General features: G+C 38.5%; 3 long non-coding RNA genes across 3 annotated transcripts in view; 1 reads left to right on the top strand and 2 right to left on the bottom strand.

Annotated features, from left to right (window-relative positions):
• Nucleotides 1–423: 423 nt before the first annotated feature.
• On the bottom strand, nt 424–3,630 carry LOC112821796 (uncharacterized). Its single transcript, XR_003207550.2, has 3 exons — nt 3,550–3,630; nt 830–1,005; nt 424–676 (listed from the first exon to the last, which is right to left on the bottom strand). It is a non-coding gene; the product is annotated as an uncharacterized lncRNA (long non-coding RNA).
• Nucleotides 3,631–3,894: 264 nt separating this feature from the next.
• LOC141373153 (uncharacterized) overlaps nt 3,895–17,162 on the bottom strand; it is a 22,116-nt gene continuing 8,848 nt past the window's right edge. Inside the window, exons 2-4 of the long non-coding RNA XR_012378856.1 lie at nt 5,300–5,437; nt 4,504–4,583; nt 3,895–3,978 (exon numbers count right to left, since the gene is read on the bottom strand). This is a non-coding gene — a long non-coding RNA (uncharacterized lncRNA). The remainder of the gene's footprint in view (nt 3,979–4,503; nt 4,584–5,299; nt 5,438–17,162) is intronic.
• LOC141373154 (uncharacterized) overlaps nt 5,401–17,162 on the top strand; it is a 26,593-nt gene continuing 14,831 nt past the window's right edge. The window contains exons 1-2 of the long non-coding RNA XR_012378857.1: nt 5,401–5,503; nt 5,982–6,094. This is a non-coding gene — a long non-coding RNA (uncharacterized lncRNA). The remainder of the gene's footprint in view (nt 5,504–5,981; nt 6,095–17,162) is intronic.

Raw genomic sequence — 17,162 nt, 5'->3', positions numbered from 1 at the left:
AATATCCCTTATCTGTCATTTAAAAATTTGATGAGACTTGACGTTTCCCCCAGTGCAAATTTCAAGGAAACTGTCTATAACTCAGTAATTATCTTTATTAACAAAATATATTTGATGAATATTTGTTTCCACTGGTAATTTCCCTCTACTAAGTAACAATTGTTTTTCATTTTTCCTATTTTTTTTTAATTCAGAAAGTCTAATTTCATTTTGTTGGATATCCAAGTGACTTTGAGGAATCTCCAACTATAATAGCTAATAAAATGCAATTGAGGAATGGGCCATGTATGTTTTTGATAGATTTTGCAAGTGTTCTGTTAATTTAAAGCACCAGTCTGAAAATTTTTTTTATATAAGATGGAGAACAATATAAATAATCTATCTGACTTAAAAGTATATGAAAAAAGAAAACAGAAAACTTGATAGGTTCTTACAATATCATAATTTATGTGAAACATGAAAAAAACATGCATACATAACACCTTTCCTGTCTGGCTTCATCTGTATTTCTTTGTTGTCAAAACAGGTTTCCATATTTAACTTCTTTTTTTGATTATGCCTTTTCCTTTATTTCATGGAATGATATGTTATTATCTCTGAAGTGTAGATTTCTGCCAAGTTCTATGCACTTCAGTGTTAAGAGTATGGCCCACAACTCTGGGAATCTTTGTTGAAGCTGTAGAAATAAAATGAATAGTATAAAAGCTTGATGGCATCTGTGGATAGGAAACTCATTAAAGGCCCCAGCCCTCTGTTTTATTTCCAACCACATTTTCCCTGTGGGATTTCAATGTCTTGCAGGATGAAACCAGCAGGACTCATTACTTACAAAACAATGTTTAGAGTCCTTTCGTAGTGCTGGAATGCTTCTGCCAGTCAGGTAAAGAACCTAGGCCTTTATCCTTTTGGGGACAATGCCGGCCAGCTCACAAACTGCTTGGAAAAGTCACGCCTTTGAATGTAACTGCAGGTGTTGCTCCCCAAAGGCTGTTGGTTGGTACCCTCCTATGCAATGTACAATGGGATAATAGAAAATTCACTTTGGAATTCAAACAAAGTCTTAGAGAAATGGAAATAATAGGAACACAATTTTGAGACTTCCTTCGTTTTTCCCACGAACTATGGACCATGACTAATACCCTCAGGGCAAAAAACATCCCTTTGCCTTTAAGGGATGTATACAATTCAGTGTTTCAGATAAATAAGTTTCATGACCTCACCAATTCTGTGGCTTCCATTCATTTACTAGAAAATAAACTTAAGCAAGAGAATAAGGCCATGTTATGGACTGAACTTTAAGACAGTCAGTGTAATAAAAGATTAGCGCAAATGGGTAGAAAGTATAACAAGTTGTTTTATTTATTTTATTTTATTTTATTTTATTTTATTTTATTATTTTATTTTATTTATTTTTCCTAAAAGAAATCATTGCTTTAACTGGGTTCCCTAAATCAAATTAGTATAGTTCTGACTGAATTGCCTGTCTCTCTTTGGCAGTGTGGCTAGTGGCATTTTGGAAATATTCTTAGAACTTGTAAAATTCCTGCAAGAATAATAAGGACCTTGCCATTGTGGAATCAAAGAGATTCAATCACTTAAAGTAGTACTATAGGCTTGTCAAGTGGAATTGCTTTTACAGATTTGCTGAATAACTCATCCATAATGGCTGAAAATTTCAGCCATTTTGTTAAAACACCCAAGGCAGAGGAGATTAGTGCGCACTGTAGAAAAGCATATGTATAATCACGAAGAAGTTTAGACCACGTCTGCACCATGAAGTACCATTTAAACATCCCAAGTTCCAGTCATTACATTATGGAAAACAATGTGAGCTATCTGAAAAATGAAGTGTGGCTTGCTCTTCGCTGGCTGATGAGACTTCGATAGCATTTAAGCTTGGTAAAATGTATTTCTAAACAAAGTTGCTATCTTTACAGATGACAAGGTCATGTAGAATTTGACTGGAGGGAATTTAAAAAACAGTTAAATGTGGCAACGATAGAGAAGAAGTTAAACAGTGAGAAAGTGCTAACCTAGTTGTTGAAGAATTAATATCAATTAGAGTCCTATTAATAATAATAGGATCAGCTGACAACAAACATCTGGGTTGCTAAAATGAGAAACCATTAAGCTCTTCCCTTTTAAACACATTTTGACAATGGAGACATGTATGTTATTTTTCAATGGGTAAGTTTCAACTTGAAGGCTTCCAGCATTTATTTCCACAATTTTATCTTAATTTTGAAAAAGAAATCAGGAAATAAATTGCTGTCTTAAAGACTGTCCCTCGAGCCTCTGGTGCTTTGCAAGAAGCTATTGTAAAAGTGGGTTCTGGAGGGGAAAAGTGTATTTTTAAATGTCAAAATCACCGTATTTTCTAGGTGGGAAATGTCATGAATACTAGATTTTGTGCAAAAGCTCAAGTAGGCTTAAAGGAGAATAAATATTTTCCCTCCTCCTACATTTTGTATTTTGAATTTTGGGCGCTATATTTAGTTTGAATTGTATATGGTGTTCAATAGAATAAAAACATGTATATAAAACTTATCTTCAGCTTAAATTTAAATTCATCTGCTTGCTACCTTATTTAAACAATAAAAAGGGAAAATATTCCCCAGGAAAGATGTTTAAATACCAGTATGTAAACAATGATGTCACCTTGTAATTTGAATGAAATATTAATGGAAAGAAGAGCAGAGGAATATCAGAATATATTATGAATAGAGTAAATGCAACAGAAGGGTATTTTCTATCAAAGGAAAGGTGGTAAGACATTTAACAGATACAATTCATAGTCTCAGTACAATTAATGCATTTGGGATAGAATATATAGAAGTCATTTAGCTTCTTTGTTCCAAGAATCTCAAGAGCCTATACACATGTGGATTGAAAAATTGAGTCAGATGGATGATAATTCAATCAACAATATCTTTTGGTTTTCACTATTTGCATAGCTTTTGTCAGAGGTCATGCAATAGGTCAGCTGCACTATCAAGAATCCAAACTTTAATTCTAGCATTATTTCTCCAACACTCTTAGGTTCTCCATAGCAAAGTTGTCTACAGAAAAAGGATCGGAAAATTTCTCTTACACACAAAGCTATTTGGAAAAAATGATCAACTCATTAACCCATCTAATGAGTCATTCAGTAGTAAAAGTAGCATTTATTTGACATGTTCTAAATATTCCAAATCAGACTGAGCCCTTCTCTACCAACCTTCCCCATTCCAGTTAGCTGTGTCTAGGATTTTAGAGGAGGCCAGTAAATAGTAACTTCTCTTTCTCCTAAATTTAGAATCAATTACAAGCTAGGTCTTTGATTGTACACCTGGAACTAATATAACCCTGTATGTTAATTATAGTTCAATCATAAATAAGTAAGTAGGTAAATAAATAAATAAAAGATAGGCATTCGAAGCAGCTGGATGAAGCCAAAAATGCTAGCTTTAACTGGTAAATGGTGGAAAATAGGGTCTGACTAACAGGTGAACCACACAAAACACCACTCAGCAAATAAACCTCCCACCCCTCTCAGGCAGTGTCACATACCTGCAGGCCTCCCTAGCAGGACTAGAATCTCTTGACTCACAGGAGGGTGGACCTAGACATTCTCTCTGTTGTCAGGCAGACCTGAAGGAGAAAAATGCTGAGCTTTCTCCTGGATGCATCTTCAGAGAAATTGCTCCCCCTTTCCTGAGACTTAGATGTGAAGGCTGCCTGGGTCCTCTTGGACCTTTCTCTTCCTAGGAAATAGAGGGGAAAATTCCCTCTCCTTTAAGGAAAAAGGAGGAGTGGGGAAGAACATGTGTGTTTCTTTTTAACTTGTCTAGATTATTTTCTCATGTAGGCATTTAGGGACTAGAGAGGAGGATTTTATTTATTTATTTATTTTTTACCTCCATATCTGCATGTAGCTTCCTGTACCTCAGCTCGTGGTGCAGCTTCCTATGTGAGGATGTCTCAGCCAGATACCGATAGCTGGAAGAGGTGTAATAATGATGGTAAACCAATGAATTTTGTTTTGAAGGGGCTAGAGGAGATAGGTGCCCATACTTAGGTCTTGATGCATCATAATATGCCTCTCCCTCATGCTCATATTTTTGCAAGCTGTTCCCAGTTTGTTTGTTTGTTTTCCCTCACTGGTGAGTGACCCTTCTGTACCATTCAAATAAATCAGTTGATTTAGGAAAGTAAACTTATTTGAGAAGGACATGGATCCCTACTACTTAACTTTTTTTTTTTTTTTTTTTACACATTAAATCAAACCAAAGCATGCCATCACAAACAGGCACTGAATGGAACTGATTTCTGTTCTTCACGCATTAGATAGCCTGTTCTCGCTACCCAAGAGCCTACCTAGTTTCAGGGCCAGCAACATCAGAATCATGGGGAGGTGTTAGAAATGTAGAATCTTGCGTACCATTCTTCAACTAGAATGTGTACTTCACAAGGGACTCCAGGACACGTTAGCTTTTGAGAAGCGCTGGTTTAGGAAATTATTACCTTCCCCCAAGAGGTCAGCTGGTGGAGGAGACTCGGCCCTTGCTCTGCGGAGGCTCTTGTTAGGCAAACGACTTTTGGAGCTGTGAACAGAGGAGCGGTGGGGCCACACTGCTTGTTCTCATAGTTGCCAGGAGTGTGTTAGTTTTAGTCTAGTAGCTGGGACGGGATGTGGGGGGACAGGGCCCTACACCAGAGGTCCAGGACTATGAGCAGCACTGCGCATTATTCAGACAATATGGTCCTGAGTTTGAGTCCTAGATTCACCCCTTACCAGGACCAGGAGCTCAGCAAGTGGCTTGATCTCTCTCAGCCTCATATTCTTGAATGTGAAAATAGGAAAATGATAGTGACCTTGAGATTTATTGTGAAGATTACTTGAAGAACAGTATGGTAAGTACATGATGTAAGTAGGGAAATAATACATTTTGGCTTCTTTCCCCTTTACTTCCTGCAAGTGAAAAAGGTCCTTACTTATTTTAATAGTCTCAGTTTAACATCCTGTTTCTAGGTCAGCCAGTGTGAGAGATGTGGAGGGAGGGAGGTTCGTTCTTCCCTACCTGAGGCTCTCACCCTTTGTGACTGTCATAGTCACAGAATAGACTGTCATAGTCTATTCTGCTGCTGCTGTAGCACAAATACTCCTTGCCTGCTGATTGATCACCGACTATTCTCACAGCAACCAACGAAGTGGGAATTATTACCGTTTCTGTTTTCATAGATAACAAAGAGGCACAACAAAGTTATGGAAGCTACCCAAGGTCACCTAGCTTCTGAGAGTTCACGTTAAGATTCATACCCGATGCTCTACTTCCAGAGCCCATATCATTGGAACTACGCTAGAGACGGAATCGGAAGGATTCAGTCACTTTCTTTTATTGTGGTTTCTGTTGTGATCAAGAATGGGTATTTTCAGGTGAAGAGTAAAGTCCCGAATCTGTGAAGAAACACAGAAGCACATGGATGAGAAGCCAAGCCCTAAATCCCGACCTTATTTTCCTAGGTAAGAGTCACAACCCTCCCTCTAGCAGTAACAATGTCTTTACACTGTAAAGGTAAGTCATTTCATCTTTACTAATTCTCTAGGGAAATAAGCAATTCTTGCTTTTCACGGCCTACTTTAGAGAACTCTAGATGAATAGCCAATGGCTGTGGAGGACAAAATGGGCCAACGGCCTCCCTGGCCTTCCATTGTGGTCAACAGGGGGCTGTAGTCAATGCCCATTTACCTCCACGTGGAGAGCAAAAACGAATGTGAACTCAACTTACTTTTCTAGCCTCTTCATTAACACTGTTATTATTTCTAAATTTCATTATCGTTATAAATGATTTCTAATATACTTTCAATGTCTTAAAAGTTTCAAAACTGTACTGAAGGTGATATTGTTTTAATGGAAAACTAAAAACTCTGAATGCTGTTACTGTTGTGTTACTCATTCATTCATTTAACATTCATTAATATATATTGGACATCTTCCTAGGTTCTGAGCCTTATCATAGGCACTCAGGATGAAGCACTCAACAAGACAGAGAAGATGCCCTGTTATGTGGAGCCTACCTTCCTGTCAGAGGAGACAGAACCTGTTCTCTAGAGGTAAAGCCTCTGATGTCTCATTTCCTCAGGCTTGATGACTTTTAGTTAATGATGAGAAAAAAAGACCTAGAATGTTTGGTTTCATGAAATGCACCAATATTTTTTTAGCCACATGAAAAAAAAAGATTAATAAGTCTTTACTGGATGAAAACTAACCCATTTTGGCAAGCTCATGGCTTAGCACAATCAGAGTCTGTCAGAAAACACTGAATGGTGGTAATAATTTAAGTCAACAATATAATTTGCAACTGCATGTAAGACAGATCAATCAATATCGAAATATATGACCTTGGGTTTCTAGAAACATGTCATATAATGTCCAGAAAATACAGTGTACAACATGAAAGCATCTATCTAGCAATTGGTCTATTTATTTATCTATATACATAATACCTGATAAGTTTATTATTTTTGACACAACTGAATTTTTTGCCAGGTGCTATTACTTAATAGATGAAGTGAGAATTTTGATCACCTATACTTCAGTTATGATAACTCTTTGAAGGGAAATGTGCCTTGGAATTTTCCAGGTTATTATTATTCTGTGGAAAGGTAGTATTTCACATTGCTTGAAGAAGGTGCTCATAGTTTTACTTCTCATCCAAGACCCTTACATTTTCTATTTTAAACACTTCTTTTCCTCTGTTCCTGACATTTGAATTCATCATTCACGTTTGTGACATGTTTTCATATTATCTTTTAATACCGATGTCAGTACCAAACAGTAATAAGGGTGCAAACATCTGTTGTTTACTCTGAAATGATTAGCTTCCATATATAATAATAAAAATTTACCCTATTGCAATAATGTTTAAAAAAAAAAAACCCTTGCAAACATTTTGGACTCTGGTGATACCTTTAAAAAGGCAATGAAAAACCAGCTATATAAAGTTTGCCTGCAATTTGCTTAATCCCAGTACAATCTAGAATGAGTGGGAATAAAGTTCATTCCAGATAATTCTTACATTAAGGAGAGTCTATTAAATATATGCATAGGCCCTCTTGGTGTTGAACTCACCAAGACTCAGAAACAATGCAGCAAAGTGACAAAATCATATAGACTTTTGGTGTGGAAGGCCTATCATTTTACTGTCCTTTTCTATGTTGGCTGGTTGTTTCGTTGGTGACATTTAAGGACAAGGCACATTTGGTTGATAATATGCCGACTTTAAGCTGAATAGAAACATCTGGAGGAATCACATTCCTTTCCCTGGCTAACCTTTATTCCTCCTTTGAAATTCTGCTCAGGCATCATTTTCTGTAGAAGGCCTTCCCTAAGCCCCTAGGTTAGGTGAAATGTTTCTCTTGGAAACTCACAGCACCCAGTGGAGCCCGCTAACTGAGAACTCATCATAGGGTTATATTTGAATCATCTCATATATGAGCATCTTCCCTATTAGACCGCATGCAGAGACCCAGCCTTACTCATCTTTGTATCACCGGTACCAAACACAACCATCTATTGCCTGGTCGTAGATAAGTGGTCGAAGATAGACAAAAGGACAAGAGTTTGAACATCAGGTGATGTGCAAGGCAGGCCCAGGATTAAGTGATTATCTCTGTCCTTTAAGATCCAGTCATCTAACAGTCTAGGCATAAACAGATACTACCCTGACGCTATGCATAGGCTGCAGTGGGGGACAACAGAGGAAATTAATCAGCCTGCTAGAAAGGGAATGCCAAGGAAGCCTTCAGAAGATCTAAGGTGGGCATCAGGTATGGAAAGATGAAAGGTATACTTGTTGATTGCCTTAAGAGTAAGAGAGCAAGACAATTTTATGAAACTATAAATTGTTAAATGTGTCTTGAGTTTAGGATTTTAAGAGTGGTAGATGGTGCTGGAAAAGTAGGAGTTATAACAGGATGGACATAATTTGAAATGCGAAGTATTTAGTTTTTTAAGCTGCAAAATGAGAAGCCACTGAAAGATTTTAAACAGAGGAGGAGTGTTATGGTAAGATTTAAATAGGAGAGTGGTAATCCAAGGTAGGTAGTGTGATGGAAGTTGTCTTATTGGGGGCACATTGAAGAAACAAGGAAACATTTGGGAAAGGACTAAGCTGGAACTAAGGCATGGGAGTCAGGGATAGATCAGAGGTGTACTGAATAGATAAAATCAGGGGGACTTGGTGAATTAAGGATGAGGTGTCTGCAAAGTGAATTGAATTTCTGGACTGGTTCACGGGGGTATGAAAGTGACTTTCACTGAGAAAAGCAATACATGAGGATAAGGATGTGAGCCCCATTTTGGAGAACGTGTATTTGGGGAGCCTGGTTGACAAGGAAAAGGTCCAATAGACAGGTATTTGGGTCTGGAGTTCAGGGGCTAGGTGTGTGGTAGTGATACAGATTTGGAATTTGTCATGCTGGTTGAAGCTGTGGGTGTTATAGTGGGCACAGATGCCCTGGGGTCGCTTTTGCAATTTCTGTCTTCTAGCCAGCATCCCTACACCAGCTTCCTTATGGTTTTGTATCTAGTGGCCTGAACCCATGGAGGGAGGTACTGTGGCTGCTTTGTCTGCAGGCTCAGAGAGCAGGGGTTGTCTGGTTATTTCAGTGCCCATGGTAGACCTTCGCCATTGATTAAGGGGTAGAGGTGTACAAAAGCCCAACTCTGTTGCCTCCAGTTGGGGCAAACTGTGAGGTATAATTTGCCTTTTGGGACTCTTCCCCAAACTGTACCTGTGCTTGCTTTGTTCCCAATCCCCACTTTATTTCCTTACTCCCTGACTAACCTCCCTGGAAATTGCTTGCACACAAATAAATTCTCATCTCATGGCCTCTTTTTGGGTATGTCTACCTAAGGCATGTTGTGACTAAGACCAGTCAAGTAGAGTATTTAAAATGGAAAGGAAAAATATCCACGAGAGGAACTTAGGGGAGCGTCCCAGTTAAGAGGTAGGCTAAAAGAGCCAGATCTTGAATCCGACAATTATGGGTAAGGCCGTCATCAGGGCTGAACACTGTCCCCTCAGACCATCTGGTCTCCTCACCCCTCACTCTCTTTCTGACAGGACAAAATTCCTGCGGTTGCTAAATGTGAAGAGATGAGGGATTGCCTGATGAAGTGTCACAAAGACACTGTTAGCAAGGATGCTGAGAAGCATATCTTTGGCCATAATAGGAAAATGAGCCCCGGATGAGGGCCAAGTGGTTATTATGTATTTGTGTATTTCAGGAAGAATGAAAATTTAATACTTCCTATATGGGGAGAAGATGCCATTTCCTCCCTTTCACTCAGTATTACGTGGTGACATGTTTCTAGGCACACAAATAGAGATCTACATCATTATTTTAAATTACTGCATTGCATACTATTATGTATATTAATTATGGCTAAATAAATAACTAGTCTTTCATTGCTAGATACCTTGGCTTTTCTTATTATGAACGATGCTGTGATGAACGACCCAGGGCGTATATCTCTTTCTGTATGGTTGACTGAATATCTTCTCAGGGACAATTTCTTCAAGTGGGATTTGTGCATTTTGACACTGGTGGTTATACGAATTTTTTATTACCTTGGCATACCATATTCATGTGTATAACTTTATGTTCTCATGATTCAACATCATCTCTATTGTAAGCCCCCATTTCCACTGGATAATGGAAAATGCCGCCGAGTCAGTTTCAGGTTCAGTCAGTTCAATAAACTAACCTTACACTTGGTTAATGCAGGTTAAAAATTTAGCCATGTGGAGGTTTAAATTTTCTGCTCTGGTTTTCTCTCATCATATTGTCTCCAGAGTCAGTTCCAAGTTCCAGGTACATTTTGCAACTGCCACCAGACTCAGGAAGGGGGGGCCTCCTATTCTGGCTCTGAGCTGGCTCTGCACTGGCATTTTCTCCAGATGTGACTAATCAAGCTGCCTCCCTTGACACAAATGGTGTTCAGTGTTTCTTCAGTGATAACTAGTCTGTGGTTTTATTGGAACACTGCTTGGATCTTTGGCTCAACTGATTTCTCTGTGATGCAGCCATGTCCTCAGGTTTCTGGTTGGACCATTAACCGACTCTGTGTCCCCTTATCCTGGCTGTTTGACCCCCGAACCCCTGCTGGTTCTCTCAGCCAATCTTCACATTCCACTTGGTACGTGGGAACTTTGGATTGCCTTCCACATCAATTAGGGAACATAAAGACCCGTAAGAAAGGTAGAAAGTCCAACAATTTTCTCTTTATCGACCTTTTTGCTTAACTTTCATGAGAAAAGAGATCAGGTCACTAGGTAATTCTGAAAAAGAATGAGTTTGCAATGAAGGAGAGTAAAGTTTTGAAAGAGCAGCTGAGGAGAAAAGTGAACTATGGAGAAGAAATGCCAGGAAGTGTTAAAAGTGCAATATAAGTTCCAGACCATAAATTTCTAGTGGAAAAAAAAGAACTGGGCAAATAAGTAACATTTTCTCGATCATTACTCAGTGATAGGAAGGAGTTGAGGACTGGGAGAACACGGAAGGCTGTGGGACTGGAAGCTGAAGGATGTCAACGAATTGCGGAATAAGACAATATAAATGAGCTTGGACAGGTGGCAGGTGTGGTCAAAGAAGGTCATGGATTTTAATAGTTTAAAGGTAGGACATTTTGGGGGATGAAACAGTTTTTTGTGGGAGATGCTTGATGAAGAAGTGAAACCCACTAAACTGAGGAAGCCAAAACTCACCGTGAGACAGGGATTTCGTATGGAAATTGGAGCTTCTTAGAACAAAGGTTGAACTTGGGATGGAGAAGACAAAAAGCCAGGTTCCGAAGTGTTTGAAACATGTAGAGAAGTGACAGGGAATGAAGTGGAATGAAATAAAGATAATGTGAGGGACAACAGCAAGGGGGAGTAAAACATGACATCCTAGAAGGCAAATTCCTGAAAGGGGGAAAGATTTGATATGAGGGAGGAACATAATGGTCTGAAAGAGAAAACCTGAAATGGGAGGAGTAATTAATCCCTCCATTCCACTTCTCCAACTCCAGACATGCAAGATAGAGCCAGTTCTCAGGGGGAGAGCCAAATTTGTGTAAGGGCAAAGAGGCAGAGGGAGTTCATTTGGCAGCCGACTCGGGGAGCAGGAAGAAGCAAGCGATAAGGAAGTGGGAGTACAGGAGAGATGAGTGACCGGGTGGAGCTTGTGTTTGGGATGACGGGCAAAGCAGGCGGGGCTGCGAGAGAAACCTAGCTGACTGCGCTAATGTTCTGAAGAGAACGTTCATATGCAACTGTCTGCTATCGTTGCCTGGGGTCTCAGGAGTTGTAGGCCTCTTTATTGCCTCTCTGTGGCCTTGTCAGCAGAAGGTAAGTTAGCTTGAGGTATCAAACCGAATATTGATTAAAATACATTTGAGCATTACATCCAGAGTTGGGTGTTGAGAGCAAGCATGCATAGGCTTCATGTGTCAAATAAAAGTAGAGTTCACTTGTGGGACAAAGTGGTCGGAATTCTGATGTGAGCCCGGGCAGACCCTAGCCAAAAGTTGTTGAGTTTCTTAGGTTGCATGGTGTAATTTGCAACAATATTATTAAAGACATCAAAAGTCATCTTTTCCAAAGCAGGTGGTAATAGCAGCAAAAGAAGCAGTCTATTTTATCTAGAGTTTTAGGCTTATAAGAGAGGGTGAGGTGAACACCCTGCCAATGTCACAGGTAAATTTGACTAACTCTGTTTGTATTCTGTCATCCTTCAATTCTTATTTTGTGGCTATTACAACAAAATTGAACCCCTAATCTCATTAGGAAAGGAATACAAAAATAATAAGTCGAGAAATTAAGGGAAAAAGAAATGACAGCATGCTTGTTATTCTCTCGCTATCATTCCCACTTCTCCAAGAGAGTGGCCATAATATCAGGCAAGTACAGGTGCAATTATATGTTATGGTCCTGTCCCACAAGGGCACAGCTAAAGATCTCTGACTTGATTTGGGTCTTGGCTTTGCATTTCTGTTCTGTCTTCAATCAGTCATTTCCTGTTTGGTGTGAGTTAACAGTTCCCTTGGTGGATTTTTTTTTTCTCCCTCTGAGTCATCTTACTTGATAATGTCAGCCATGGGCTCACTGGCACATGTTGTATTGTCAATCTGTGATTCTCACTTTGGGCCATTTCTGTTGCTTGTGTCTCTTCTACTTGCAATTTCCCTTTGGTCGCCATCCCCTATTTTAGGAGAACTCAATCCACGTGCAGAGAAATATTATAGGTTAATCTCAGCAGGATGTGTGAGAAAGAGACCTTGGAAACAGGATGAAACTTGGAGTGTCATAATTCTATTTGCAGAGACTTGATCCTTGCTTACATGGACTGATCACAGTTGCTGAAAAAAAATAACTCTGTGATATTTTCATGGATTCAGCCATATGGCACCGCCCTACCTGAACCATCATTCTGTTTTCCCTTACAGACACTGAGGAATGCAATATGGACATCCCGTCTGACTACACAGTATACAAACTCTTTACCTAATGTTGCAGATGGGTTTCATATATCCAAAGGGCTGTTTATTAATGTGGATATTTTTTCTCTCACTTATTTACATATTGCTCAGAAGCCTGCCTACAACATGGAAATGATTTGCATGCATCTCATATCTTAGGAGTAAAGCACACTCCTACACAATAGGGCACATCATTTCACAGAGAGGCAAGTCATTTTGGGGTCTCCATTACCATGTTTTGTGGGGGCAGTGCCATAAACGCACTCTCTAAACAAATCACTCTCTACAATTTACTTGAACTTTTGAACAAATATAAAGAAGTGCCTAAATGCTTGGAAATAGTAGGGAGTGGTAGATAAACAGGACTCTGGGGGGTTTGGTAGAAGGAGTGCAGGCCTTGGAATAAGAAATGGTCCAAAACTAAAGAAATATTCCTGGATGATAAATTTATCTCATTATATATTTATCACCTGTGCAGCCTTGGAAAATATTTAACCTGTACCCACCTGGTTTCTCATCTATAAAACAGGAAAGATAACATAACACATATCATGAAAAGTTACAAGGGCCAGACAGTATGGACATGTGATTAAAAATGGTGGTGGAAATGGAATTATTAGAAATAGTGTTGCTAAAAATTAAGCATTATTATTATCTACATTTTCTGAGGACAAGAGTATTGACACTTCCAGGACGTCAAGATAATTGTCTTTGCTTGTCTTTACCCTGTAAGAGTCCTTGAAATGTATATTCCTAGTCCCCGTGCAAGTGTCTGGCAAGTAGCAGATACTCAATCCGTGTTTGTTTAATTAACTATAAAATTGATTCATTCATATGAAAAACATTTAATGTGCCTAAATAGGTATTCATATTTAAGGAGATGAAATCAAAATTTTATAGACAATCACTGGATAATTTTCTGGCAGAAAAAGAAATCAAATATGAAAAGAGATGTAGATTTTTTTTCCTCTTTACTTGCTTCAAACTCTTTTGATTTAGAAGTGGAAACCTGACACTTGGAAAACAACAAAAGAATAGGAACATCATTCATTGAATCTCTTCGTTTTTATCCACTGCCTTCCTTTAATAGAATGCTAGCTTTCCTGAGAACAGGGATCTTGTCTGTTTTATTTTTGCTAAAATCCTTCGCTGTGCCTACAACAGTGTCCTGGACATAGCGGTTGCCCAATAGTTATCGAATAGCTTTTTATCTCTTTGTATCTAATATCTGGAGAGAAGTTTATAATAATGCATCTTTCTTCCTCTTCATCCTTAGAATTATGAAGCTCACGGTCCTTATATTCAGGATTTTTTTTTTAAAGATTTTGTTTATTCATTCGACAGAGAGATAGAGAGAGAGCACACTTAAGTAGGCAGAGCAGCAGGCAGAGGGAGAGGGAGAAGAAGCAGGCCTCCCGCTGAGCAGGGAGCCCGATGTGGGGCTCAATCCCAGGATCCTGGGATCATGACCTGAGCCGAAGGCAGATGCTTAACCAACTGAGCCACCCAGGTGCCCCTCAGGATTTTTTTTTTTTTAATTCCAGTATTCATTTTTATTTTGAATGAAATATTTCTTCTTTTACTATTAATTTCTGCTTCTATCACTTGGTTAAACAACATCCAAATAATTTACCCTGCATACTTAACTTTGTTTCAGTCAAAATGCTTAAATTTGGTTATCCATAGCAATCAAATTACTATTCCTTTTTTGGTTCTGTCCGTGGAGACTCAGTCCTGGATTTTCAGGTATTCTGGTTTGGAGCAGACCTTAGCACAACAAGCTTTGTAGGAAAAAAATGTATATTAATTATTTTCTCAGGACTTAATTTTTTTGTTTCTATCAGATAAAACTTCCAGATGGATGACAAATCATAGAATCACATTTTCCTGCTATCTTATGGCACACTGAAACACTTGATTTGCGAGCTGGAACACAGCGATCTGACCATGTAACTGTCAACAACATAACCGGTATACACCTTATGCCTGGATCCTCTAATTTGCACATTTTTTTTCTGACACATTTGGAAAGTCTACAGTCTGAATCCTTCGATTCATGTTCACTTAGATGTTAGTGAAGTTTTAAAATATACCAACTCTATAGAAGTGGGATGATAACCAGTAAGCAAAATCATAGATGATTCCCAAAGCCAATTAATGTATTTTATTGGAACTAGAGTTAGGGCCAGCATCAGTTAAATGTTTTGCTTTTCTTAAGATCTTCTTATAGTAAATTTTCTAATAAGCATAGCTGGCCACAAGATGAAATGTCAGGCATACTAGGAGGGACTCAGCAGTGGAGCAGAAAGGTGGATTCTAGGTCCCCCAGCCCCTTGTTTTAGTTGAGTGATATTGGGCAAGCCATTTAAACTTTGGGCCACTGATTCCTCATAGAAAGAAGAAAGGGTTTCAATGAGGTAGTTTTGAGATCCTTTATAATCTCTAAATTTTTATGATCTACCAACCAGATAGGTCAATTCTAAATGATTAAAAAAACGATACCTTGTTATATGAAACAAAGCAAGTCTTTCAATCACAATAAGCCCTTTAAATCACAGCAACCTTTCCTTAGCCTTGCTTACATTTATATGACAAAACACCATGTCAATGACAGCCTCCGACCTAGATGATATCATTCATCAGTAATACACTTTAAAACATTCAAGAGGTTCAAAGGATTGCTCAGAATTTGTCTCATAATTTGAAGAAAAATAAACTGACAGAAATAGAATCCAAGGTCTGGGTTAGTGTGCTCTGGAAAATATTAAATGTTAAAAACAAACCAGCAATAGCAAAAATAACAGTAATTTGTGGATCATGATAGAGCTTAGGCATGTGTGTGGCTTATCTCTATATTCTAACATGTTGACAACAGTGCAATAATGATGTTTAGTTCAAACAATCTTTTTATGGCAGGCAGTATGTGAGAAATATTTTTGATATATTCATCATGTTTTTGTGTTTCAGGATCATTTTGCAAAAGCAGGCTTGAATCCTTCCTAAATGCGTGGTCCTTCGATTTGAACTGATAGAATATTATGACTTCCTTTGTCTTCTGTTTTGTGATTTTGCCAGTAGTTGAAACAAGGAGAACAATAGAGTGTACATGAATAGAATTGAGCATTTCAGAAGGTGTAAAGATACTGAAAGCTGACAAAAAAGGAACACTAATGAACCAAAAAAATTGGTTTAATTTCTCGAGTTAGGGATTTCTATATCTATATCTCAGTATCTTTTGTTTTCCTTTAAAAAAAGGACAAATACCTTATTCAAAGGGAATTAATACTTTCACTAATAGCTATATAGTACAATTTCTTTCAACTCAATTGGACTTTATGTAACAGATACCGAAAAGACAAGGCAAAAATGATACTAGTTTTTGCAGGGAAAAGGCACAATATAAAAATAATGGGACCTTAAATACATGTGTTAAAATTGTTTATTGATTTATTTGTACATATTTTTATGTGTAATGTGATTCTTGCTCTAATCCTTATCATTAACAACCAGCTTATCGGGTTATCATTAGCAGAAAGTCAATTGCTACATTAAAATGACCTTTCATAGCATACAAGTAGTTTGTGCTAGAAATCTGGGCAGTTGTTTATGGGGACTGTAAGTTTGTCTTAGAAACCCTCCCAAAGGCCTTTGTTCACCTTTCTTCAAGCACCATTTTGCCTCCTGTTCTGTCAACTGGAACCTCATGACCTTTCCCTTTAGTTCTCAATGCTGCCAATTTTTCAAACAATGAACTCCTTTCTCCAGAACTAACACTCCAGACTCTTCTCCCTCAATCTATTAATTTGGATATTTTAAATGTATACTGCAGTGTGAATAGATTTTGCTCTAGTGTAATTTGCACTTTTAATGCTACTTTTCAATGGAAAGGGATCTCTAATCGGTGGGTTTATCTGACGCCCAGGTGTAAGCCCCCGTTTATTTTCCTTCTTAAATGTCTCATCCTGCCAATAAAAGACCTTATTTAGGGGCGCCTGGGTGGCTCAGTCGGTTAAGTGTCTGCCTTCGGCTCAGGTCATGATCCCAGGGTCCTGGGATCGAGCCCCGCATCGGGCTCCCTGCTCAGCGGGAAGCCTGCTTCTCCCTCTCCCACTCTCCCTGCTTGTGTTCTCTCTCTTGCTGTGTGTCTCTCTCTGTCAAATAAATCAGTAAAATCTTAAAAAAAAAATAAATAAAAGACCTTATTTGGTGGGTGATGGTTGTTAAGGAAGGCACTTGTGATGAGTCCTGGGTGTTGTATGTAAGTGATGAATCACTAAATTCTACTCCTGAAACCAATACTACCCTATATGTTAACTAACCAGAATTTAAATAAAAAATTGGAACCAACGAGCTCATTTGGTTATATTTGAATTTTTTTTGTTGAAAAATAGTTTATTTCTTCACCAGAAAAGTATTTGTCAGGAAAACATCTCATGTTTTTCCCCTTAGTCTACATGGTCCCTAGTTTTGTACTGAGATATTACTCTCTGCCATTACACTAGATCCCACAGCTAATGGGTCCTAGGTGAGAGCATTTTAGTTATTTGTTCCGGGGCACAATGGGTCCAAAGACTTCACCTGCCAAGAAGAGCAATGCCTTTTCATGCTCATCTGTGTGGGATCTCTGTAGGCACTTCCAAAAGAGGTGAGGAGAAT

This window comes from Callorhinus ursinus, unplaced genomic scaffold, assembly GCF_003265705.2.
Source record: "Callorhinus ursinus isolate GAN/ISIS: 27379988/994484 unplaced genomic scaffold, GSC_fseal_2.0 scaffold8, whole genome shotgun sequence".
Classification (NCBI taxonomy): domain Eukaryota; kingdom Metazoa; phylum Chordata; class Mammalia; order Carnivora; family Otariidae; genus Callorhinus; species Callorhinus ursinus.
This window is presented reverse-complemented; position numbering and strand designations above follow the sequence as displayed.